This window comes from Podarcis filfolensis, assembly GCF_964270895.1.
Source record: "Podarcis filfolensis genome assembly, chromosome: W".
Classification (NCBI taxonomy): domain Eukaryota; kingdom Metazoa; phylum Chordata; class Lepidosauria; order Squamata; family Lacertidae; genus Podarcis; species Podarcis filfolensis.
In genome coordinates, this window is record NC_139619.1 from 23,285,327 (window position 1) to 23,312,499 (window position 27,173).

A 27,173-nucleotide genomic window follows, 5' to 3' on the forward strand; every position below is an offset into this window, starting at 1 on the left:
ACTGCACAATGGAACAAAGGACCATGTGCTTAGCAGGAAGTTAACTCAGAAAAATACTACTCAGCTCAAAATTACAATCCAATGCAATCCTTCAAAAATACGCAAAAATATGCAATACTGGGGCCAATAACCCTTTGTGGGAATGTTCAGGGGTGCAGGAGAGGATATATTGTGAGATTATATCCTAATCCAACTTGTGCTAACAAGTTTCCAAAATATCAGCAGAGTTTATAAACATTCCCTTTTAAGTTCGCAACGGTAACATGTGCACAGGTTCGCTAGAACCTCTATAATAATTACCCTGGTAATTTCCCCTTTTGTTCCCTCTTAAAATACAAGACACGACACAGTCTTTATAAAAGTATAAAAGAGTTTACTCACATTCTGTTCACAATATGATCCCAGAAGGCAGACAGGCTTAAAAAGGTTACATACATTCAGAATCTATCTTATAGCAAGATAGTCCTTTCCTCCTCTCTTGGCTGAGAGCCAAGAGAGCATCTTTAGATGCTTCTTCTTCAAAAGAAAAATGGCAGAGAGAGAGAGATGGCTGCCTGCCCTGTGCTTTTATCATTTACCTGCACAGGTGAGGCCACACCTACCTCTGGTCACATGTGGAGGAAGTCCGTCCCCAGGAAGTTTACCTGCTTGCTGGACAGACATCCCTCCCCATGTTCTAACATGTACACTCTAGGAATGTTGTCATTGACTGCTCCTGTGTTTACATCCCACAAAAACTTCACTTACTAATTAATTATGTTAAGCGAGGCAAATGTTAGGTCAGGAAGCTTAGCGCAGTATACCTGAAAGAGCATCTCCACCCCCATCCTTCAGCCCGGAGGTCCTCCTCCGAGGGTCTTCCGGTGGTTCCCTCCCCGCAAGAAGCAAAGTTGCAGGGAACCAGGCAGAGGGAGGGCCTTCTCGGTGGTGGCAGCCTCTCTGTGGAACGCCCTCCCTACAGGTAACAATGAGATGAGCAACTATCAAAACTCTGGAAGGCAGCCCTTTATAGGCAGGCTTTGAATGTTTTTTTTTTTAAAAAAATAATATTTATTAAAGTTTTAAGGGTTACAAAAAGAAAAAGTAAAAAACATCATTTTAAACAAAAAACAATACAACACATCACAATAAGTAAAGAAAAAAGGATGAGATACAAAAAAAGAAAAAACAGAAAAATAAAATCCATTAAACAAAAAAAACAAAGAAAAACACAACAAATCTTCCCATTACTTATCTTTCATTAGCTTATTTCCTTGACCTCCTCACACCTCCCTTTTTTGTATTCTAAATCGATTATCTATTTCAGCAAATCCTTTCCATCTTTTCAAATTTTAGTCCTGTAATTTATCTTAGTATAATGTAGCTTTACTTTCCCTCCTTTCACCAATTAACAGTCAGTTTTTCCCAAATCCTTTGTATCATTTCTGCTAAAGCCACATAACCTCATTCCAACCTCCTTCTAACATTCATTAATTTTACAATGTTTCTGTAAATAGTCTTTAAATTTATTCCAATCTTCCTCCACCGACGCTTCTCCCTGGTCTCGGATTCTGCCAGTCATTTCCGCCAGTTCCATGTAGTCCATCACCTTCATCTGCCATTCTTCCCGGGTGGGTAGATCTTGTGTCTTCCAGTACTTTGCAATAAGTATTCTTGCTGCTGTTGTAGCATACATAAAGAAAGTTCTATCCTTCTTTAACACCGATTAGCTGACCATGCCCAGGAGAAAGGCCTCTGGTTTCTTCAGAAAGGTATATTTAAATACCTTTTTCATTTCATTATAGATCATCTCCCAGAAAGTCTTAATCCTTGGGAATGTCCACCAAAGGTGAAAGAATGTACCTTCAGTCTCTTTACAAGTGATAAATTTTTGCAAGCTTGACTGGTGTCATGTACCACCTGTAGATCATTTTCATTATATTCTCTCTTAAGGGATTACATGCCGTGAACTTCATACCTGTGGTCCATAACTGTTCCCAGTCAGCCATCATAATGTTATGTCCAACATCTTGTGCCCATTTAATCATAGCTGATTTCACCATTTCATCCTGAGTATTCCATTTCAACAGCAAGTTATACATTCTTGACAAGTTCTTAATTTTAGGATCTAGCAGTTCTGTTTCCAATTTTGATTTTTCCACCTGGAAGCCATTTTTTTTGTCCAAGTTATATGCCTCCATTATCTGGTAATAATGAAGCCAATCTCACACTCTATTTTTAAATTTTTCAAAACTCTGCAGTTTTAATCTGTCTCCCTCTTGTTCCAAAATTTCCCAATATTTCGGCCATTTGGCCTCCATATTGAGCTTTTTCTGAGCCTTTGCTTCCATTGGTGACAACCACCTTGGGATTTTATTTTCAAGCAAGTCCTTATATCTTATCCAAACATTAAACAGTGCTTTTCTGACAATATGGTTTTTAAACGCTTTATGTGCTTTGACCTTATCATACCACAAATATGCATGCCACCCAAAAACATTGTTAAAGCCTTCTAGATCCAGCACGTCAGTGTTCTCAAGAAGCATCCATTCTCTCAGCCAGCAAAAAGCAGCTGATTCATAATAAAGTTTTAAGTCTGGCAGGGCAAATCCACCTCTTTCTTTAGCGTCAGTTAATATATTGAATTTTATTCGAGGCTTCTTGCCCTGCCAGACAAATCTAGAGATATCTCTCTGCCACTTCTTGAAACACTCCATTTTATCCAAAATTTGCAATGTTTGAAACAAAAACAGCATCCTTGGCAATACATTCATTTTTATCGCAGCAATTCGGCCTAGCAATGATAGCTTCAGGTTTGACCATATTTCTAAATCCTTTTTCACTTCCATCCAACATTTTTCATAGTTATCCTTAAATAAATTCACATTCTTAGCAGTCATGTTAACCCCTAGGTATTTCACTTTCTTAACCAGTGTTAGTCCTGTCTCCTTCTGAAACCTTTCTCTCTCCGTCACTGTTAAATTTTTCTCTAAAACCTTAGTTTTCATCTTATTCAACTTAAATCCCGCTACTTGTCCAAATTCTTGGATCAGTTCCAATACTCTTTTGGTACTAGATTCTGGCTCCTGTAATGTCAATACCAAATCATCAGCAAATGCTTTCAGTTTGTACTGTTTAGCTCCAACTTGTATACCTTTAACCGTTTGGTCCCTTCTAATCATGTTTAAAAGAACCTCCAGGACCGATATAAAAACCAATGGAGAGATTGGGCAACCTTGTCGTGTTCCTTTCTCAATCTTAAATTCTTCCGTCACTACATTGTTCACAATTAATTTAGCCTTTTGTTCTGAATAAATTGCACCTATACCATTTTCAAAACCTTGACCAACCCCCATCCCCTGTAAATTTTTCTTCATAAAACTCCAAGAAATATTGTCAAAGGCTTTCTCCGCGTCCACAAATATCAAAACTGCTTTAGTATTAATATTCACTTGTAACTTTTCTAGAATGTTAATTATGTTCCTCGTGTTGTCAGACAAGTGTCTGCCCGGGAGAAAACCAGCTTGATCTTTATGAATTTCTTCTACTAATACCTTTTTTAATCTTTTAGCCAAAATGTCTGCAAAAATTTTGTAATCCACATTAAGCAAAGATATGGGGCAGTAATTCTTAAGCTGTGTCTTCTCAGACTCTATTTTCGTTTTTTTTTAATAAGATATTTATTAGAGTTTTCCATTTTATACAAACAAAGAAAAAAAAATTAAAAAGAAAAAATAGTAAAAACACATAAATTTCATAACTTATTTTTCAATAACATATTTCCCTGACCTCCTCATGCCTCCCCTTCTTGTATTCCAGTTCAAATTGTTTATCCAGCAAATCCTTATCTCATAGCATTACAGCTAAAGACCCCTTATTTTCTATCCATCTTCTTAAATTATTGTAACTTAAACTTTTACTTATATACAAAGAACAAAGAACTATTTTTTCATATTCTTTTGTACCATTACAGCTAGTAACCACTTAGTTTCAATCCAACATCACTCAATATTCCTTAATATTACAGTATTTTTGCAAATAGTCTTTGAATTTCTTCCATTCTTCTTCTGCCGACTCTTCTCCCTGGTCACGGATTCTGCCAGTCAATTCTGCCAATCCCATAAAGTCAATCAACTTCGTCTGCCATTCTTCCAGAGTGGGTAGATCTTGCGTCTTCCAATACTTTGCGATGAGTATTCTTGCTGCTGTTGTAGCATACATAAAGAAAGTTCTATCCTTTTTTAACACCAGTTGGCCGACCATGCCCAAGAGAAAGGCCTCTGGGACTTCCGGGTTAGCGCGAACGGCTAATGGCGGATTCCCTCCGAGCTCCGGAGGGAATCGGCTCTTCAGGAGCGGGGTCTTGCCGCTGCGGCGACGCGGGGACCCTTAGAAATCACAGGCGGGGAAGCCTGTGAACTTGGTGACTCGGCGGGCACCATTTGCGTCCCCCCCGACCCGTGAAGAAGCCTTTTTAAAGGCTTTGGAACGGGGGACGGGGTGAGCGGCGCGGTGCTGAGAGTCGACTGCTTCTCCTGGGGAGTGAAGCCGCGAGCCATGGTCGGAGGGCGCTGACTTCTTCCTGTGAACAATCGGACCCTAAAAGTAACAACCCGTGAGTAGTACGGAAATTGGACTTTTTAAGGAAATTTCTTTGGAATTTGGCACGATCGGGGAAGGTGCAAACAGGAAGTCCGCCTCCCCGCCTTGTAAAAGATCTAAAGCAAGGACTAGTTAACTAAAGTCGAGAGAATTGTCTTTTCGATAAAAGATATCAATTTCACGATTTGGCGATATAAGTATAAGAAATTGTGCTGGAGGATAAGAGTTAATTTTGAGAGTTGAAGTTCCACCCCCCCCCCCCGGACCCGGGAGTGATCCGCGAGAGAGCCTGCTGAGGAGACATAGAGAAGTTTGACAGCTGTCAAATTTAGCTGTCAAAAAGGAAAAAGAGAACTTTGTTTCTGCTGTCTCTGCTGGATACAGTTGCTGCAACTTGGTTATATTTTCTTGAAAATAAGTAAGAACTGATACAAATTAACCTGACTTTTGGATTTTAACTGGAAAGAATACTAAGTTACTAAATCCCTCTAGAAGAGGATTTGGGACATTACAAGAATGGCTGGAAAAGGGAAAATTCAGGCTGGGCTGGACAGAATATTTGTTCTCCTGGGAAAGTTACAAGGCCAAATTGAGGTTTTGTCTACAAATGTAACAACCTTGAGTTTAAAAGTAAATAACACTACGGAACTTGATAAGGACTTGACTCAGGAAGCCCATGCAGCTGGACAAAAAGAGGACTTTGAGAATTCTGAAAGTGTGGAGAAAGAGATATATGTTGTTCCTGAGGAGAAGGAAGGAGGAGCTGTAACCTTGCAAATGACAAAGGAGAGCCAGAGGCCTGACATCATGCTCAAAAAGGGAAACAAAAAATCAAACCAAAGGCCTGACAGGATGATTACAAAGGAAAATAAGTACTGGATGATGAAATCCTGGTTTAAATTGGTGAAGGAAGAATGGAGAGATTCCTTTGTGTGGAGACCTGAAGATCTATGGATTACAAATTTGATTAAAGTGGAAGCTGGAGTCTTGGTGACAATTGGACTTTTGGACCTTGCTTTTAAGTATGGAGGTCTGGCTGGAAGAAATTTGGACTTTATTGAGACAGAGCTCCTCCGAAATTTGGAGTTTAATATTAAGGACTATCAAAAAAACCGGCAGAGAGGAACTGAGAGAGAATTAAGAGCCTCGGACGTGAGATCTCCAGGCTGATAGAAGATTAAAACTGGACATTTGTTGGGGATCGGAACCGGGAAAGGGGGTGGTGGGGTTTGAGAATCCAAAGGGTGTATAATTATGATCTGTTGTTTTTTTTCTTTGGGTATTAATATGAAAATTGGGAAATTCGTGGAATGGAATCAGGGTCGACTTTAGGAAAAAGATTTGTGTATTGAGGTACAAATATTGATGTTTATAAGTTAAAATAAGTTAAAAAAATGAATTAAACATAAAAAGGTTAAAAATTGGGGATAAGAACTTGTTGAACAAACAACTTGAACTGGAATGCAAGAAGGGGAAGTGTGGGGAAGTCTGGGAAATATGGTAATGAAAATATGGAATTGTAAATTTTATGTGTTTTTAAATTTCTCTTTTTTTACTTTTTTTGTAGTTTTTTGTTTTTTTTTTAATTTCTTTTGTATTGAATTTGAAAATCCTAATAAATATTTCATTAAAAAAAAAAAAAGAGAAAGGCCTCTGGTTTCTTCACGAAGGTATATTTAAATACCTTTTTCAACTCATTATAAATCATTTCCCAGAAAGCCTTAATCCTAGGGCACGTCCACCAAAGGTGAAAAAATGTACCTTCATTATCTTTACATTTCCAACATTTATTATCGGGCAAATGGTAAATTTTTGCAAGCTTGACTGGGGTCATGTACCACCTATATATCATTTTCATAATATTTTCTCTTAAGGCATTGCAAGCCGTAAATTTCATACCTGTGGTCCACAACTGTTCCCAGTCAGCAAACATAATGTTATGTCCAACATCTTGTGCCCATTTAATCATAGCAGATTTAACCGTTTCATCCTGAGTATTCCATTTCAACAGCAAGTTATACATTCTTGATAATATCTTAGTTTTGGGTTCTAACAGTTCTGTTTCTAATTTAGATTTTTCCACCTGGAAGCCAGTTTTCTTGTCCAAATTATAAGCCTCCATTATCTGAAAATAATGAAGCCAGTCTCGCACTTTATCTTTTAGTTTCTCAAAACTCTGCAATTTCAATTTGTCACCTTCTTGTTCCAAAATCTCCCAATATTTTGGCCATTTGGCCTCCATATTGAGCTTTTTCTGAGCCTTCGCTTCCATCGGTGATAACCACCTTGGGGTTTTATTTCTCAGACTCTATTTTCGGTATAAGTGTAATATAAGCTTCCTTCCACGACTCTGGTGCCCTTTTCCCTTCCAATAGTCCATTACAAACTTCCTTTAATGGCTGTATTACCCATTCTTTCAGGGATCTATAGTATCTTGAAGTCAAACCATCCGATCCTGGACATTTACCCAATTGCATATTCTGGATGGCCCCTTCTACCTCTTGCTCCGTTATTTTGTAATTCAACATTAGCTTATTTTCTTGAGAGATTTTTTGTAATCCATTTGTTTTCAAGAAACGATCAATGTCCATTTGTTTCTGGGTTTCCTGTGTATATAGTTGTTTAAAATACCTCTGAAAACACTTTCTAATCTCCACTGGATTCTGTATATTTTTTCCTTCTACTTCCAAATTTGTAATAGTGTTGAGTTTTTGTCTTTTTTTCATTTGCCAAGCCAGCAGTTTTCCACATTTATTTGCCGATTCAAATGTCTTTTGTCTCATCTGTTTAATTTTCCATTCTATTTCTCAAAGTTTCTTGGGCCTTCTTAGTCACTTCTTCATTCCTAAACAATGTGTTATTCATCCTCCATCTGAAGGAACCAGTTGGTGTTAGTTTCAATTCCATCTTTATTTTTATTTTTTTAAAAGATATTTATTGAAGTTTTACAAACATAAGTTTACAAAATGAAAAAGGTCATATAAAAAGAAAAAAATACAAAAAAGAGAACATAGAAAAATACATGAAAAAGAAGAAAGAGGAATAAAAATACAAAAGACAAAAGACAAATAGTTAACAAAGAATTAAAAACAAATCCGTTTTTTGTAACTTTGAACTCATTAGCTTATTTCCTTGGCCTCCTCACACCTCCCCTTTTTGTATTCCCATTTAAATAATCAAATCAGCAAATCCTTACCCTCTTTCGTTTATCTTAACTCTGTATCTTAACATATTATAACTCTATATTTTCATCCATTATCAATTCATTTTTGCATATTCTTATTAACTTTGTTGCTAATGCCACTTATTTTCAATCCAACATCATTTTAACATTCATTAATTGTACAGTATTTCTGAAGATAGTCTTTAAATTTCTTCCAGTCTTCTTAAACCAACTCTTCTCCCAGGTCTCGGATTCTGCCAGTCATTTCCGCCAATTCCATATAATCCATCACCTTCATCGGCCACTCTTCCAGGGTGGGTAGCTCTTGTGTCTTCCAATACTTTGCAATAAGTATTCTTGCTGCTGTTGTTGCATACATAAAGAAAGTTCTATCCTTCTTTGGCACCAATTGGCCGACAATGCCCAGGAGAAAGGCCTCTGGTTTCTTCAGGAAGGTATATTTAAATACCTTTTTCATTTCATTATATATCATCTCCCAGAAAGCCTTAATCTTTGGGCACGTCCACCAAAGGTGAAAGAATGTACCTTCATTTTCTTTACATTTCCAACATTTATTATCGGGCAAATGATATATTTTTGCAAGCTTGACTGGTGTCATGTACCACCTGTAAATCATTTTCATAATGTTCTCTCTTAAGGCATTACATGCCGTAAATTTCATACCGGTGGTCCACAACTGTTCCCAGTCAGCAAACATAATGTTATGACCAATATCTTGTGCCCATTTAATCATAGCAGATTTAACCGTTTCATCCTGCGTATTCCATTTTAACAGCAAGTTATACATTCTTGAAAGTATCTTATTTTTGGGATCTAACAGTTCTGTTTCCAATTTCGATTTTTCCACCTGGAAGCCAATTTTTTTATCCAAATTATAGGCCTCTCTTATTTGATAATAATGAAGCCAGTCTCGCACTTTATCTTTTCGTTTCTCAAAACTCTGCAATTTCAATTTGTCTCCTTCTTGTTCCAATATTTCCCAATATTTCGGCCATTTGGCCTCCATATTGAGCTTTTTCTGAGCCTTCGCTTCCATTGGTGACAACCACCTTGGGGTTTTATTTTCCAGTAAATCTTTGTATCTTATCCAGACATTGAACAATGCTTTTCTGACAATATGGTTTTTAAATGCTTTATGTGCTTTAACCTTGTCGTACCACAAATATGCATGCCATCCAAAAACGTTGTTAAAACCTTCTAGGTCCAAAATGTCTGTGTTCTCAAGAAGCAGCCAGTCTTTCAACCAGCAGAATGCTGCTGATTCATAATAAAGTTTAAGGTCTGGCAGGGCAAATCCACCTCTTTCCTTTGCGTCAGTTAATATTTTAAATTTTATTCTAGGCTTCTTGCCCTGCCAGACAAATCTGGAAATGTCTCTCTGCCACTTCTTCAAACAGTCCATCCTGTCCAATATTTGCAATGATTGAAACAAAAATAACATTTTTGGCAATACATTCATCTTTATAGCTGCAATTCGACCCAACAAGGAAAGCTTCAAATTTGACCATATTTCCAAATCTTTTTTCACTTCTATCCAGCATTTCTCATTGTTATCTTTAAATAAGTTTAAGTACTTAGCAGTCATATTAACCCCCAAATATTTAACTTTCTTAGCTAATGTTAAACCAGTCTCCTTCTGAAACCTCTCTTTCTCAATCGGTGTTAAGTTTTTCTCAAGCACTTTAGTTTTTGACTTGTTCAGCTTAAATCCTGCCACATGACCAAATTCTTGAATCAATTCTAATACTCTTTTCGTACTAGATTCTGGCTCCTGTAACGTCAAAACTAGGTCATCTGCAAAAGCTTTCAATTTATATTGTTTGGCTCCGACCTGAATACCTTTAATCAGACGGTCCCTTCTAATCATATTCAGCAAAACCTCCAGAACCAAAATGAAAAGCAATGGGGAAATTGGGCAGCCTTGTCGTGTCCCTTTCTCTATCTTAAATTCCTCTGTCATCACATTATTAACTATTAACTTAGCCTTTTGTTCTGAGTAAATTGCACTTATACCATTTTCAAACACTTGGCCCACCCCCATTCCCTGAAGATTTTTCTTCATAAAATTCCAAGAAATATTATCAAAAGCTTTTTCCGCATCTATAAATATTAAAACTGCTTTGGTATTGATGTTCACTTGCAGCTTCTCCAAAATATTAATTATGTTCCTCGTATTGTCAGACAAATGTCTACCTGGGAGAAAGCCGGCTTGATCTTTATGTATCTCTTCAACTAATACCTTTTTTAATCTATTAGCCAAGATATCAGCAAAAATTTTGTAATCCACATTAAGCAGGGATATGGGGCGGTAGTTCTTAAGTTGTGTCTTTTCAGACTCAGTTTTCGGTATAAGTGTAATGTAAGCTTCCTTCCACGACTCTGGCGCCTTTTTCCCCTCCAGAATTTCATTACAGACCTCCTTTAGTGGCTGAATTAACCAGTCTTTCAGAGATCTATAGTATTTGGAGGTAAGACCATCCGGCCCTGGAGATTTACCCAACTGCATGTTCTGGATGGCACCTTCAACCTCCTGTTCTGTAATTTTGTGATTCAACATTATCTTATTTTCTTGAGAGATTTTTTGTAATCCATTTGTTCTTAAAAATTGGTCTAAATCAGTCTCTTTCTGTGGCCCTTGTGTGTATAGTTGTTTAAAATATCTCTGGAAGCACTTTCTAATCTCCAATGGATTCTGTATGTTCTTTCCTTCCACATCCAAATTTGTAATGGTGTTTAATTTTTGTCTTTTTTTTCATCTGCCAAGCTAGCAGTTTCCCGCATTTATTAGCCGATTCAAATGTCTTTTGTCTCATCTGCTTAATTTTCCATTCTACTTCCTGATTTATCATTTTCATTTATTGTACTTGATATAATTTTATTTCTCTCAGAATCTCTTGCGACTTTTGTTTCGCTCTTAATTTCTTCTCTCCTTCTTTTATTTTTTCCAAGATTTTATCTTTTTTCTCATTTTGAATTCTCTTCTTTATTGCGTTCTGTTGAATCAGAAACCCTCTCATAACCGCTTTGCTTGCATCCCAGATTACTCTTTTTTCAACCGTGGTGTTCAAATTTATCTCAAAATAATCTCTCAAGATTTTTTGGGCCTTCTTGGTAACCTCTTGATCTCTAAATAAGGTGTCATTCATCCTCCATCTGAAGGAACCGATTGGTGTTAGTTTCATCTCCATCTTCACCGCATTATGGTCGGAGCAAGTTTTTGGGCAAATTTCCACTTTTCGAGTCTTAGGTGCCAGTCCTCTAGTTATCCATATTTGGTCAATTCTTGTCCATGTCATGTTGGCTTCAGAGAAGAATGTTCCCTCTCTTCCAAGGGGGTTCTTGGTTCTCCAAATGTCAATCAAGTCCATATTGTCAGTCAGTTCAAAAAAGGTTTTTGGTAGTCTGCCATCTTTAGTTACAACCTGTCTCTGTGACTTATCCATATTTGTAGATACCACTCCATTCATATCTCCCATCAAGATAATGTTATAGTCCATGTAGTCAAGCAATGTCTCATGCAATTTCCTGAAGAATTCAGATTTCCCCTCATTTGGTGCATAAACTCCTACAATCAAAAATTTTTCTCCTTGTGATTGAATCTCAATTGCCACAAATCTTCCTCGTTCATCTTTAAAAACAAATTTTGGTGATAGGCTCTCTTTGGCATAAATAACAACTCCTCTCTTTTTAACCTTGTCCGATGAAATAAACTCTTGACCCAATCTTTTATTAATCAGTACTTTCCTGTGAAGCCTTATCACATGAGTTTCCTGTAAACAAATTAAGTCCAATTGTTCCTTTTTCAATAAATGAAAGACTTTCTTCCTCTTCTCCGGGGAATTAAATCCATGAATGTTCCAACTTAATAATTGCAGAGACATAATGTGGTTATTCTATTTTCCTCCAACTGCTCCCAAAAGTTCTTCTTGTTCTGACGGTGGTATCACTTTTTTTTGTTTGTCCAGTCCCAAAGGTGGTGGTGCTATGTCTAGTACTCCTGATCTTAAAGCTCTCAGCTCTTCTAGTACTTCTTTTTGCAGGTCTTCTTCGTGGTCTCTCAAAATTTTTTCCTTATCTTCCACTGATCTTATTTTGAACTTTTTCCCTTTAAAGGTAAAAGATAGTCCCTGGGGGAATTCCCACCTAAAAACAATTCTGTTTCTTCTCAGTAGGGCCACCAGATCTCCGTAGTTGGTTCTAAGATCCAATAGATGTTTCGGTATATCCTTAAAAATCTCCACTCTCGAGTCGTTAATCTCTAAAGTCTTCTGGAAGTGCGCACTCAGTATTTTATCTCTCTCTTCTTTCGTTCGGAGGGTAACCAAACAGTCTCTCACCCTGTTTTTTCTCCCTCCTCTTCCAAGTCTGAAAGCACTTACTATCTTAAAGTCTTTCTCCAGCTCCAAATTCCAAAATTTTCCAAATTCCTGCGTAAGAAAGTCAATTAGGTTATCTTTTTCAAGTTCTGGTACTGCCCTGATCCTCAGATTGGTCTGTTTCAATCCCTCAGTTCAATCATAGACAGAAGTGACTGATGATCCCCAATCTGTTTACGCATAGGTTTTATTTCTTCCTCTACAGCCACTGCTTTTTCTTTTGCTTCCTCAGCTATTTTTCGATTAGATGCAGATTCTTCCAGCAGTTTTTCAATAGATTCTGTATTGGAGTTCACCTTCTGTCCCTGATTATCTATTTTAGTTGATTGTTCTGTAACTTGTTTGCTTAGGCCTTCCAATTTTTCAAAAATTTTATTTAACACAGAAGTAAAATCCCCTTCTGAAGCCATTCCTTTTGACTCAACTTGTGCAAAATCTTCCCCCTGTGTCACAGGAGGTACGGGAACAGATGGTCTGCGTTGCTGGGAAACTATACTGGGCTGCTGCACTCTGGCCTTGCCCGATCTTGTTGTCCTATCCGTCATCACACTTTTGTCTATGAATCAAGGTCGGTCCCACGGTCAGATCTTGCCATGGAAAATCCCCAAAGTTCAGAGTGGAAAAATCCCCCAGCTGGGTGTACAGCTTCAATGTTCCTCTAGGGGGACACTGCAGCAGTCATTAAAGTTACAATAAAAAATCTTTTCCAACTTTCTTAAGTCCCCTCAAAAAAAAAATAAAATAAAACAAGCAACAGTTTCAAGTCCAGAGAAGACCTTCAACAAGTATCTCCTTTGCAGAGTTAACCATTAAAAAGTTACAATGTCTATAAATAGTGCGACTCTCAATGCAACAGTTCTAATGAACCTGGCATTCCGTTCCCAGGAGTTAAATAATTGTCTCTATTTTTCCCAGGAGAAATAAAGTCACTTTTCCCTCTCCCCCCCTCCACTAACCTGGGGGGGGGGGGGTTCTTTCTCTTTAACGTTCGGATTTAGAGCTTTAAAAGCACCGCTCTCCAGGTCTTAGGTTAGAAGCGTCTTTGCTTTGATCTGTGTACAGAAACGGAAGGCGGACTTCCTGTTTACGCCTTCCCGCTTCAGTGCCAAATTAATCCCTTTTTTTCTTCCTTTAGTTCCAATTTCTTAAGCTTCACCTACTCACGGGTAGTTGTTTAGCAGCCGAATTGTCACAGGAGAAAGGTCAGCGCTCTCCGGCAACAGCTGTGCGGCTTCACCCCACGGAAGGAGCAATTGACTCTCAGCACCGCGCCTCCCGTTACGCTCCAGAGCCCCTTGCAGGGTTCCTTTGCCAATTCGGGGGGCGCTAAGGGTGCCCGCCAAGTCCCACGTTCACAGGCTTCTCCTGCCTGTGATTTCCACACGGGTCTCCGCTTCGCCGTAGTGGACAGACCCACTTTCCGCGGAGCTTCTCCTCCAGATTAGAAGGAGACCGCCATTGCCGTTGGCGCCGCCTCCGGAAGCCCCAATTCCATCTTTACAGCATTATGGTCGGAGCAGGTTTTAGGGCAGTTAGTTAGTTTAGTTTATTACGGCCATAGGCCCATATTCAATACATCATACAGCAAAACAGGTATAACAAGATAAAATTAATAAATTAAAATACGTTAAAATCAGGTACATCTCAAACCGTAAGTTTCTAAATTCCATTAAAATAAGAACAATATAGCACTTAAAATATCAAATTATCAATATATATCAATATTATTTGAGCAAAATCAATAAATCAATAATCATAGAGTAATCCATTTTTCCTCTTATAAGCTAATACTGTTATCAGAAATCTGGCAACAGAAAGGGACCTACTCGGATCAGAATCTTGCAATAAATATATTAGCTGTGTTTCCAAGGAGTCACCTGGGATTTCCGATAATAAAGGGGACAAGAATCTGATCCAAGAAATTGAATGTAGTGAACAACAGAATAGTATATGTTTGTAAAGATTCTATAGATCTATTATCACATACACACACTGCTGAGATCTGACCATTGGAAAATCTATTATTCAAGACATTGGAAGGAAAGGCGTTAAATCTTGCCTTAATGAAGGCATATATGTGGGCCGCTACAGACAAAGAAGTCAAATAAGATGGTATCTGCTGTGAGGGCACTATGCCAAGATTTAATGGTGAGCAAGTGCCACTACCCAAGGTGATGTTTTGTTGTAAGTCAATCTCCTCAAGTTTTTGAGTGAGGGTTTTTTTTTGCTGTGGCTAGGTCCAATTCCAATAATTCTGATGGAGACAATCCATAGGTCACTACTTTAAAATGGATCTCTTTTGCCCCTAGGACGGGAAAATCATCTCTCCAGAGGCATTGGATCAGATACAGATTCGGGAGCCTATGCCTTAAGGACAACCAGTAACAAAGGCTGCGCCTCCAAAGAGTATTTTCTAAGGATGTAGTTTTTAATTCTAAGCGAATAGCTGCGTTGCTAACGCACTGAGGAAGTTTTAGCAATCGTACTAGAAATTGATTTTGAATTACCTTCAAGGGCATCAAGTTTATTGCGGTCCCCCATAAAGGAACAGCATATGCCAATGTTGCAATTACTTTAGCTTTGAATACTTTCAAGGCAGATGGAACATGAAGAGCCCCGTCCGAAAAGAAAAAGCGCAAAAGCGCAAAGGATAGGGCCTTGGCCTTGTTTAAAATATGTGCAATATGCGCCTTCCAACCCAGATTATATTGGAGAAAGACTCCCAGGTATTGAAATTTATAGACCTGTTCGATAGGTTTTCCATCTAATTGCCACTTATAGGATTTCCGACTTTTAGAGAAAATTAGTACTTTTGATTTAGATTGATTTATAGTGAGGGAATTTGTTTTACAATATGAAACAAAGATTTTTAATGCTCTCCTGAGGCCAGTTCTTGAGAAGGATAAAATCACAGCATCATCAGCATAGAGTAATAATGGGCAACGATAATTTGCGAGACGGGGGGCATGGATAATTTTCTGAGATTCAGCCAATGGTATCCTCATGTCACTAATGAATAAATTGAAAAGAAAAGGAGCTAGGATACATCCTTGCCGGACTCCTCTGTTGATGGGCACAGAGTTTGTGAGATCGCCGGCTGGGGTTATTCTCACCCTAGCAGCCGACCCCTCATGCAGCTGGATTATTAACCATAAGAGTCTTCTATCAATTCCCCATCGGGCCAACTTTTCCCAGAGTAACTTTCTGGGGATGCTATCAAATGCAGCCTTAAGGTCGATAAAAGCCGCACAAAGTTGGCCTCGGTTTGAAGATGAATATTTTCGGGCTAGATGGTGCAAGACTAAAACATGGTCAGTAGTTGACTGGTTCGGTCTGAATCCTGCTTGCTCGGGGCCTATCAGTTTCTTTTCTTCAGCCCATTGGGTAAGTCTATTCAGCAGAAAACGTGCATATATCTTTCCAACTATTGACAATAGACTAATATTCCTATAATTCCCCGGATCGTCTGGGGAGCCTTTTTTATATATTGGAATTATAATAGCGTCCTTCCATATTTTTGGCACCCTTCCAGTTGCATTAATAGCATCGAAAGTAACAGCCAGGATTTTTGCCCACCAGTCGGAATGTAGTTTTATGGCTTCCGCCGGAACCAAATCTGGCCCAGGGGCTTTGCCGGTTTTAAGTTTAGAGATTAAATTCAAGATTTCATCAGGGTCAGTAGGAGACCAGATGGGGAGATGATCAAATACATCATCAAGAGCGTTGGTATTGAAATCTGGTGACGCAAAATATTTCCTTAAAAAGGATTCCCAGACCGGGGCAGGAATTATTGTTAAGGGGTATCTCCTTGATCTTCTATTAACCAATTGCCAAAAGTGCCGTGAGCTAGATGAGCTAGAGGCGACTATAAGCGCCTGCCAGCGATTTTGTTGCCACTCTTGCTTAGCCATTCTCTGGGCTTGCTTATATGCTATTTTTGCTTGTTGATAATTCCTAGGTAATACTAAAGCACCAGAAGATTTATATTCATTGTAAATGGCACAGAGATGTCGTCTAGCTTGTTTGCATTTTAAGTTAAACCAAGGGGCACCGGTCTTAAAATGGGCCCGATTTAGTTGGATGGCTGGTACTGTAAAAAAGGACATAAGATCTTCTGTAAGCAGAGAGAATGAATTAATAATTTGTTCATGCCCATACAGATCTAAGTCTAAATCTAAGACAACATGGGTTTGAATTATCTCTTGTTGGAAAAATTCCATATATTTTTGGGCTTGAGTTACTGACCATTTTATTCCTCTCACTTGTTCTGCAGTATTTATTGCCATATATATGGGGTGTCTAGACTTAATAGGCTGCCAGTCTAGGGAAAGCTTGGCACTCAAGGGGAGATGGTCGCTCATTTGGACATTTTCTATTTTAAAATAAGAAAAATTTGGGAATAAATCTCTGGAAACGATAAAATAATTGAGAACACTATTTGTAAGTGTGCTCAAATGAGTAAACTCACCCGGAATATCCGGGGGACAATTTCCGTTTAAAATTATCAAATTCAAACGTAAAATCAGCTGATAAAGAAGGGTTCCCGCTTCGTTAACCCTATTATCTTTCGATTTTCTCTGTATATGGGGGGAGAAATCCAGGTTCTGGTGATCAGGTATGACCCACCATTTGGCCTTACCTAGCGCTTCCCAGTTTGCAGCTATACGAGCATTAAAGTCACCTCCCATGACTGATGAAGTGTTTGGGAACTTAGTGTAACAGAAAGCTAGGTGTTCTTCTAGTGTTTCCCATTTGGAATGGAGGTCCGCTACCTGCCCCCCAGGGGGGAAATAAACATTTGTTACCAGTAATTCAAATTTCCCTCCTGAAATCAATCCTGTAATCGCATAAGGAGAGGAAGATTTAACAAGTGTAAGTTTTGCTTGCAATTTAAGGGAAATTGCTATTACCAAACCTCCCCTAGGGCGTCCACCTTTAAGAGAGGGGCTAGCTGGAAGCAAAATGGTATCATATCCATTTATATCAATCACCTCCTCTTCCCAAGTTTCTTGTAGGAGAATTACTTGGAATAAATTAACAAATTTTAAGAAGTCTGGATCAGATTTCTTCCCCCTCCATCCCGCAATATTCCAGCATAAAAATGACATCAAGGAGTGGCTGGGTTGGTCATTAGGTAGTCAGATCATATGGGAATGGGATTCTAAATTTGAGGGAGTTTCAGCTTCAAAAAAATCAGCAATTTTCCTTTGATAAGGTGGCAATTGTGCTATACATCCCAACTGTTTAGATTTATTGGGGTGGTTTGGCTGTGAGGTCGTGCCACTCGTCTCGCTAAAGGCAGATGTTAGGCCTATGATAGTCGACTTTTCAGAGCCAGATGGTAGAATTAGGGGGGTATTACTTAAAGAGAGCGAAATTAAGTCAACAGGTATCGTGCCACTAGTTGAGTGATCATTAATTGTTTGGATAGTTTTGTTAATACGACCTGTCGGGTCTTCAACCAGATCACTCTTCGGGGCTGAAAGTAAAATGGGGTCATCTCTCATTTGTTGGTCTGGTTCAGCTGGTTCTGTTACCTGTTCGATGGTATCTATGGATTTATTCAACTTGCACACGTTAGAAGAAAGTGGATTAATAAAGTTACAAGTAAGTGGACCCATATTTGGCACTTTACATGGAGAGCCTAATTCAGATTCGTTAAGTTCCCTCATTTTGTCCCAGGCAGATGTTGTAGCCATATTTGCCTCAGAGATGGGATGCATGGTAGATGGGTCTGGTGATGGGGTTTCCGCCTCCAGAATATGGAAGAGTGGATTCATCTCCGCAACAACCTGTTGGCTGGTAGGGGTGGGTGCCTTCTTAACCCACAGGTCCAGTTCTTTATGGTATAAGCATGGAACAGAATCTGAAAAACAGTCTCTATCAGGCATATTTTGTTTAGGTAATCTCAGCTGTTCCTCCGACACTTTTGTCAGGCAGAAGTAAAGGGTATCAACTTTGTGAAGTATTTCTTTCTGAACTTCTTTCGGGAGAATGCTATAAGAGTGAAGTAAGTTATTATCAAAGCTATCAAGGACGATTCCCTGATTCTCCACATACCTGGGCCCAAGGGACTCCAACTTTTGAGAGTCCTTGGCAGCCAGACCAGTAGGATGTTTGGAGATGTCCTCCGCAGGGTTTATATCAATTAGAACGTGTTGGTCAATCTCATGTTGAGATTTTGGCAAATTTACAATATGGGGGATAAGTGGAATTGGAGGGGCTTCATTTTTAAAGTACCTTGAGATTCTTATACCACTCGTCTCCAGATTTTCTCTACATTTATGCATTAGTTTTGCCAGTCTCCCCTCATAGAATGAGACCACCGCTCTGGCAAGGAATCCGTTGAAGTATAGATATTCCACTTGGGCCAAATCAGTAGGGTTATTAAGGATGCCTGGCATATAGATCTTTAAAAGGTTGAATAGATGGGCTTTACGCTCTTCTTGTGACAGGAGTCCTGGGGGTTTAGGATAATTTATGATAAAACGAGTTTGTTTCGGTACAGCACCAGATTCCAGTTTTTATTTGTTAGATTTGTCAGATTTCTCTTCCTAGAGGGATTGGTTTCATCTACAGATAGAATGTAAGACCATGGATCTTGGATCAAAATGTCTTGCTTGGAGTTAGGTGTTGGGGTAGGTGTTAAGGGTTCTAAGCAATCCATCGCAGCGTCAGGACAAGGGTTTATAGAACGTTCTTGCTTAGAAGATTTCCTGGTTAGAAGTTTCTCAGTGTTCCCACTGGTCTCGGTTATTGGGATACTCTTGAGAAGATTAAAGAGCTTTTTAAAGTCCATTTTTAAGTAACGCACTGCCTTAAAATTTTTAACATTTCTGCGCTTTTTTTCCCTTATGGGCCTCCTTTTCAAGGCAGTAGCCCTACAAGATCTCTTGGCCTTCCTTGGTGATCTGTTTTTGCAGGTGGTAGGAAGGAAGTTGTTATTACTTTCCAATTCTACAGTCATCCCGCTGGGTTCCCTACAGAGAGTTTTGCAGGTGTCTATCATTATAGTGAGGATTTTTGTACAGGTGGCCAGATGAGATTTTATATTTTCAACATCCTCAGTTAAAAGCACAAGCCATTTGATAACTGATAAATCCTCATCCTCATTTGTCTCAAGTTGGAAGCAGGAGTCTCTTGATGTTTTAGGGTTTCCCGAAGACATCTCTGCAATTTGTTTTAACATTAGTTCTTCCACTTCACGAACTAGGGATGGTTCAGAAGAAGCTTGAGATTTAAGTCTCTGTTTTGGGAGTACTTCGGTGACTGTACCAATTATGTTTGGATTTACTTTGGGCTTTATTTGCCCTTTGTTGTGACATTCTTCTACACAATCCTCTCTCTGCACAGCTGGTCCTTCAGTGCAGGAGGGAGGAGTTTCAGTTTCCTGCTGGTTCTCACTCGGCTTGACTTTACCCCTATTCTTAAAGGGCCGAGTGCTTTTTGTTTGTGCTCCCTTTAGGGTAGCTCTTTTAGAGAGAGGTCTTAGATCACTCTGATAAAAGCCCGGTGTTCCACAACCGCTCCTGGTCGTCACCATTATTTATCTTGTAAAAGTCAAGTTGGTAAAAATCTCACCTCGGTTAGATTAGCCCGTTGGGGGTCACAGCAGGGTTCTCCGCAAGACTACTTCCAAAGTAGGGAAGTAATTCCGCACCAATGTATTAATCCAAGTTTTTAGCCAGCAGAGAAAACAGCAAGTCATTCACATCAGCAGGCTTCATCAGACATCCATTGTTGCAATAGGACAGATTGAGCAGTAAAACAATAAAACAATAAAAATTTTATGAAAGGCAGAAAGACACTTCAGGTTGGGATATGGCAGCTGTAGCCCAAGAAGCCAAACTCTTCAAAGGTCAGTTTCCTGTCGTCCAGAAATTTGCACAGGCAGTAAAACGGCTTAGTGGTGAAAGTTCCTAAATCACTGGGAGATGAACTCAAGAGCAGCTTCTGAGAGCCTCCTCACAGTTGGGCTTCTCAGGTAAACTCCAGGTTTTAGGGCATATTTCCACCTTTCTAGTCTTTGGAGCCAGCCCGCTAGTTACCCAAATTTGGTCAATTCTTGTCCATGTCATTTTGGCCTCAGAGAAGAAGGTTCCCTCTCTTCCCAGAGGGTTTTTTGTTCTCCAAATATCGACTAAATCCATATTGTCAGTCATATCAAAGAAAGTCTTTGGTAGTCTACCATCCTTAGTGACTCCCTGTCTCTGTACCTTGTCCATATTTGTAGACACCACTCCATTCATATCCCCCATCAAAATCATATTATAGTCCATATAGTCCATCAGAGTCTCATGTAGCTTCTTGAAAAATTCCGATTTTCCCTCATTTGGTGCGTAAATGCCTAATATCAAAAACTTCTCTCCTTGTGATTGAATTTCAATTGCCACAAATCTTCCTTGGTCATCTTTAAAAAGAAATTTCGGTGATAGGCTCTCCTTTGCGTAAAGTACTACTCCTCTTTTTTTAACTTTGTCTGATGAAATGAATTCATGTCCCAATCTTTTGTTGATCAATACTTTTCTATGTAGCCTTATCACATGTGTTTCTTGTAAACAAATCAGGTCCAATTGTTCTTTTTTTAATACATGAAAGACTCTTCGTCTTTTTTCAGGGGAGTTCATCCCATTAACATTCCAGCTTAATATTTGCAGTGCCAAATTGAATGTTTGTTGTTTTAATATGTGTTGGAAGCCGCCCAGAGAGGCTGGGGAAACCCAGTGAGGTGGGTGGGGTACAAATGACACAATTACATTTATAGCCCCCATTTCCTGCAAGGAGGTCAAGTTGGTGTGCAGAGTTCTCTCTCTCCCCCCCCCAATTTTATCCTCACAACAACCCTTTGAGGTAGGTTAGGCTGAGCGTGAGTGCCTGGCCCAGGGTCACCCAGTGAGCTTCAGGGCTGAGTTTGAATGCCTGCCCCCAGCATTCCTCCTCTGCAAGGCCTGCCTCCTCCCGTGACAAAGTCTGCTCACACACTCTCAAGCACCCATGGATGGCTGAGGCAGGTAAGGTTGTGTGTGTTGGAGGAGGGCAGGAGCAGGCAAGGTGAGCCATGCCCCCTAAGGAGGCAGCTGCAGCAGCCCCCTCCTCCTGCTACCCTCCAGGAACAGGGCGGGGAGGGACCAGCCCCCAGGAAGGACATGTTTGCCTCCCTCTGCAGTGCTCAGAACAAGAGGGGAATGAGGCCACCCAGGCCCTCTGGAGCACAGAAGGGCTCACCATCCTTGACTTTCCCCCTTCAACTGCCTTTTTACCCAATCCCTCATTTTGAGGAAGTCTCCTCTTTTGAAGTCAAATGTGACTGTTCTGGATTTCCTTAGCAATTGTCCACTTCCATACTGTGTATGTTGAATTTGATAGCGCTGTGGTCACTGTTCCCATTTGATTCAACCATACCTACATCTTGTCAGTTGAGAGCATCAGGCAGAGCACCCAGCACCTAGCGAATCCTTTTTTTATTCCAGCAGGTCTTTTTAACGGAAGTCTGATGTCATGAATGTTAACTTTTTCTGCAATGTATTTCTCATATGTCACTTCAGAGATGATTATATTCAAGTGGTATATAAGCTGTTTAAATAGTAAATGGTTGAATGCAATTTTAAAAATAATAATTGCATAACAAGGGGGAAAGCATACTTGTATCTGACCATATCTTAATGGACACAGACTTTGATAAATAGCATCCTAGCCATAGGCTAATTTTGTGGAGTTTAAAGCTAAGCATACAAGTTCTGAAAGCATGCTTTGAAATCCATATGAACTCTAGTATGCTGTCGGGGGAAGAGGGAGGGGGAAGAGGAAAGATGTGGTTGGCTGAAATGAAGTCCGATCCTGTACAGATAAATCACTAGTGGAAGCGCCAACAGAAACCCGTACAAATTCCACACGATCATGAGGAAGCCTGAATCTGGGCAGGACCTTGTCTCTTTGCCTGTCATTTGTGGCTGCTCCACCCAGGTCTGAGACACCTTCCGGAGTGAAACAGTGATGGGGGGGCGGGCGGGGGAGGCAAGAGGATGGAGCCGTCTAAACCCCTCCGCGGGTACTTTGAAAACAGACTCCTTTTGTCTGAATCTTCCCCGCGCAAAGATGGGTCTGTATGCATTTTGAGCAGAGGAGGAGGGTCTGTGGAACTGCCCACCACTGTGGTGTACTGTTCCCAGGATAGTTAAAGATCATTCAACAGTTTTCAAATCGAAAAACGGTGTTTCATTTTGAGACCCTTTGTAACACCATCCAGTTCATTTAACCACAACCTACGACCCTTGAGGTTTTTACTGAAGCAAAAGGATCGATTCCATCCCTGCATCAAACAGCTGTGATTTGAGGATCGTCTGTTTCATAGCAGCTCCTGTGCCCCTTCCCTCTGCTGCATTTGGCATGAAATTGCCGGTGATTTCCCCAGGAGTAAAAAGGCCTACCTACTCTGGGCTTATTCTTGGGAATTACTTTGCAACAAAGAACAAAGCTTTTCGTCTTCTGTTTCTTTTCATTTTTATGTTTTCAAAATGCTTGATATCTGACACTGATTTCTATATATTGTATTTTCTTTGTTTTTCAAGCTTTCATAAAAAATAGCCTTTGAAACCAGCTGGTACAGTGGTCAGAAGACTTGCCTTTGTGTCCACAGAATGGAGAAGAAAAGTTCGCCCAACGAATCCCTGGGTGTGACCCCAGAGACCTCCGGCTCCCACCTGGCTGAGCCTTCTCATTGCCAGCTCACTTTGATGCCCTCTGTTCCCAGAGATACCACTGGAAGAGCTGCTTCCCTTAGCCAGGAAGAGTCGGGGTCCCAGCAGCCTTCCCAGCAGGCCTCCCACATTTCCTCCTCCTTGGGCAGTGCTCCATTGCAGGTCCCCGAGCAGCTTTCCAAAGAAAGGCCCCATGGCACTGGCCAAAGTGCTTCCCTCCCATCTCTGGATGAGGTTTCTTCTTCCCAGTGCACCACCCAGGGAATGGGTCACCAGTGTGCAGCGACGATCTCTAGCCTGCAGTCTGGGAGTAGGAAAAGTGTGATCAGCTTTGAGGGCATCTCCTTTGAGAGTGCTCTCCAGGGGACCCAGGCAGTTTCCTCTACCTCTAAGTCTCCAGAGGGGTCTGTCCCAGCTCCGAGCACAGCTGATCTGGCTAAAGGCAGCCAGGGGCAAGGCCTGGGAGAAGAGAGCAGTGGGTGGGGGCAGCCTCTGCTCCCCCTTCTAGAAAGGAGGCCTTTGCCAACATGGGTGCAATTCTGCTCCATGTGGGGAAAGTGTTTATCCATCATGGACTTGGGGGGATGCTGCTGCCAACCAATATGGGCTTTGAAGGATATTTTTTTACTGTAGGCCTGTTTATTCTGCTGCATTTCAATGTTTGCCTATTTTCTGACCTAGTTGTAAAATACCTTGAGATTCCCACATAATAGGTTGCAGGTAAATACTCGAAAAATAAGAACTCGCCCCCCATCATGTCACAAAGTCAATTGACACAGAGCCTACAATAATGCCAACGAGCTCTTCTACCTGGAAGTGCAACATCAGCCCTTCAACACATCAGCATGAGGTGCAGTTGTCACACGGCTACGACTCATAAGCCATGAATGCAGGTCTGAATAGTGCTCCTTTGGAAACCCCCACCCTCCATGCAGAAAAAGAGCATCTGCCCCTGAAATCCTTTCAGTATAAAGTGTATGAATGACAGGCAGCTAAAAAACTGTCTCCTCGGCTATTTGGCTCATGTGTCTCATAGAACACTTTGTGGGAGAGCTTGCTTGCAGATAGGGATAGCGCACAGTTGGAGAGCCTTTTATTTGTAATTACTCTGGTTGCTTAGAAGGGTAGTTGGCGGATGAAGTTAATCAAGTCAACTTTAATCGTTTAACCTGCCAGAAAAAGGGCCAGTTTAAAACAGCAGCTGTCTAGTTCACAGAGTTCCTGAACAAGCATGCATGGAAACACCGGTTTCTATAACAACTGAAATGTGCTTCATTTGCAACTAAGTAGAGCCTCTCTGCTAATGCAGAGCACAATCCACAGCTTCAGGCAAGGCGATTTATATACCCAGAATCCAGAGCAGCCTTTTCTCATAATCCTCTGAAGTACCACCACTGCAACACCAGCGCTTGGCCTTCTGGCACCTGCAGGCTAGGGAAAGAGCTCTTTAGCACCCTGGGGTGGAGCTCCTTCTCAGCAATAGCACTGTCTGCTCATTCCCAACTTCTTCAACCAGTGCCTCTGTGCCTTCTGTAAATGTCTGGAGTAAATGTCTAGCAGGAAGTGTCTGTCCTCTCCAGGATGTTGAAATACTGAAGAAGGCGCCCAATAGCCCTAAGACGGGGGTGGAGACAGTACTTAAGGATGATCAAGCATTGCGTATGAAGGTCCAGGAGCTTGTAGAAAACCTCCAGCCATTGCCTGCAATACTCCAGGAGCCGCAAGGAAGAGGTATTTTTGAGAATCCTGTCTTCACAAATTCCGGGGACATGGCCCTCCCAGTGTTCAGGTGGGGAGGTGGGGTTGGGAGTTTGCAGATAAGAGTCCAAAGTTAAAAATGTAAAGGCTAATGGAATTCTATTTAAAAATCAAAAGTCGCTGTGGTGGTTCAACTTATAGTGTGAGACAAAAGACAAGATGGAAAAGAAAAGATAAGGAAGAGAGAAAAGAGATAGAGAGAAAAAGAAGAAAGAAACACAAAAAATCCTATTGAAAATGGTTTGTCTGTTTGTTCAGAAAAGAGAAGGAAAAGGGAAAAGCCATTGTAATAAGTAAATAGAAAAGGGGGGGGAGTGGGGATGGAAAAGTAGGTATATATATAGAATTCTTTAATGAGAAATTTAAAAAAACTTTTTTAAAAAAAGAGAAAAATGAGTAATAATAATGAAAATGAGTAAATGAGTAAGAAGTGAATAGAAATGGTTGAATAATGAGTAATAATGTATTAATAAAAAAGGGAGGGTTGTGTGTATAACTAAAGAAGAAGGAGGAGAGAGAGAGAGAGAGGGAGAAGGGAACAAGAAAAAGGGGCAGTTTTAATTCTCCCGTGGGACCCCCAGGGCTTGGTGTCGGGTCCCTAGATGAGGGCAGAGGCGGCGGTTCCAGGAAATGGGCTCCAATGGTTCAGGCCGCCTACCTGGGTTCATAGGGTTCTAAAATATTGATAAGAAATGGACTGAAAATAAACTCAATAACATAAAGCTGTGCCCCCCTGCACTGGCAGGGGAGGGTCCACACCATGTTCTTCTAGCCCCCAGCCGGTCCCTGGTGCGCGGTTCCTCTGCTCTTTTGCTCCAGCCGCTGGTGATATTGGCTTGGGGTCAGACCTGGGCTAGGTGGGGTGTTCCCTCCGGGCTTCCCTGTCTCTCCCGATCCCCTCCTATCATTCTCCCCCCCCATGTTACCTGTGGGGGCGCCTTACCAATACAGTCGTACCTTGGATCCCAAATGCCTTGTGACTCGAATGTTTTGGCTCCCGAACGCCACAAACCCGGAAGTGAGTGTTCCGGTTTGTGAATGTTCTTTGGAGCCCAAATGTCCGACGGGGCTTCCGCGGCTTCCAAATGTTTTGGAAGTCAAACGGACTTCTGGAATGGATTCCGTTTGACTTCCGAGGTACCACTGTATATCTTCTCGGAGCAGGGGCAATCCCATTGCCGCCTTCAGTTCTGGTAAAGCTAAGAATTGCTTGTGCAGATATTGATGCTTTCAAGGCTGAGGCTGTCATCTGATGTGACCCAGTACTCCTATGAGAGAAGCAAATCCTCAAATACAGTCATACCTCTTGTTCCGCTCGGTTCAGGTTACGTCTTTTCAGGTTGCCTCCTGCGGCGACCCGGAAGTAACGGAACGGGTTACTTCCAGGTTTCGCTGCTCGCGCATGTGCAGACGCTCAGAATGATGTGCAGACGCTCAGAATGTTTGTGCTAACAACACCGTATCGTTGGCATGTAGCAAAATAGATACATTATGGGATAAAACTGAAACAGGGAAATATCTGGCCATTTGGGTTCCTTTATTACATCATTTACATAAATGTTAAAAAGCAGAATTTTAGGAAGTATTTCAAAGTGTTTAAAATGATTTAGGAATTACAAGGTTAACATTTTTAAAAAGATATTAAATAAGTTTTAAAAGCCTTTTAAAAGCCACCTGAGAACCAGTGTGGTGTAGTGGTTAAGAGCGGTAGTCTCGTAATCTGGGGAACCGGGTTCGCGTCTCCGCTCCTCCACATGCAGCTGCTGGGTGACCTTGGGCCAGTCACGCTTCTCTGAAGTCTCTCAGCCCCACTCACCTCACAGAGTGTTTGTTGTGGGGGAGGAAGGGAAAGGAGAATGTTAGCCGCTTTGAGACTCCTTAAAGGGAGTGAAAGGCGGGATATCAAATCCAAACTCTTCTTCTTCTTCTTCTTCTTCTTCTTTATGTGTAACTGCTGATGATGTTGGGGGGTGGGGGTGGGGGGGTGGCAGCTGTGCTTCTAAGACTCCCTTAAAACTGATTTACAGTGCTGGCTCTTGGGGATTGAAAGGGCACATAAAAAGGCCTTGCCCCAAATTAAAGAAAAACCAACAAACAACCCCAGTCAAACAATTAAAAAAACCAGCTTGTGGAGCTCAGATGAACAAGTCCCACTTCGGTGCAACTTGACCGGAATGACATGCACAGATGCTCCCTTCTTTTTCTCAGTGATAGCAGCTCTTTTGGCTGAGGTGTGGCATGCAGCTGAAACAGTATTTAAGGAAGCTCAAACATTCCGTGTGAAGCTCCGGGAGCTTGAAGAGAAACTCCAGGCGTTGCCAGCAACACTCCAGGAGCCGCAAGCCAGAGGTATTTTAGAGAATCCTGTCTTCACATAGCCCTCCCTCCCAATGATGTTGGGTTTCAAGTCCCATCATCCATGCTGAGCGCTGGCCATGTTGGCTGGGGCTTAGGGGAGTCCCACCACAGTCTGGAGCCCAGTTCAGTGCGCCTTTGTGGGCAGCTGGTAGCCATGTCAGGGTTGCCTTCGCTGCGTGGAAGGGGTGGCCTCCTCCCCACCCCATGCGCAGGAGACCA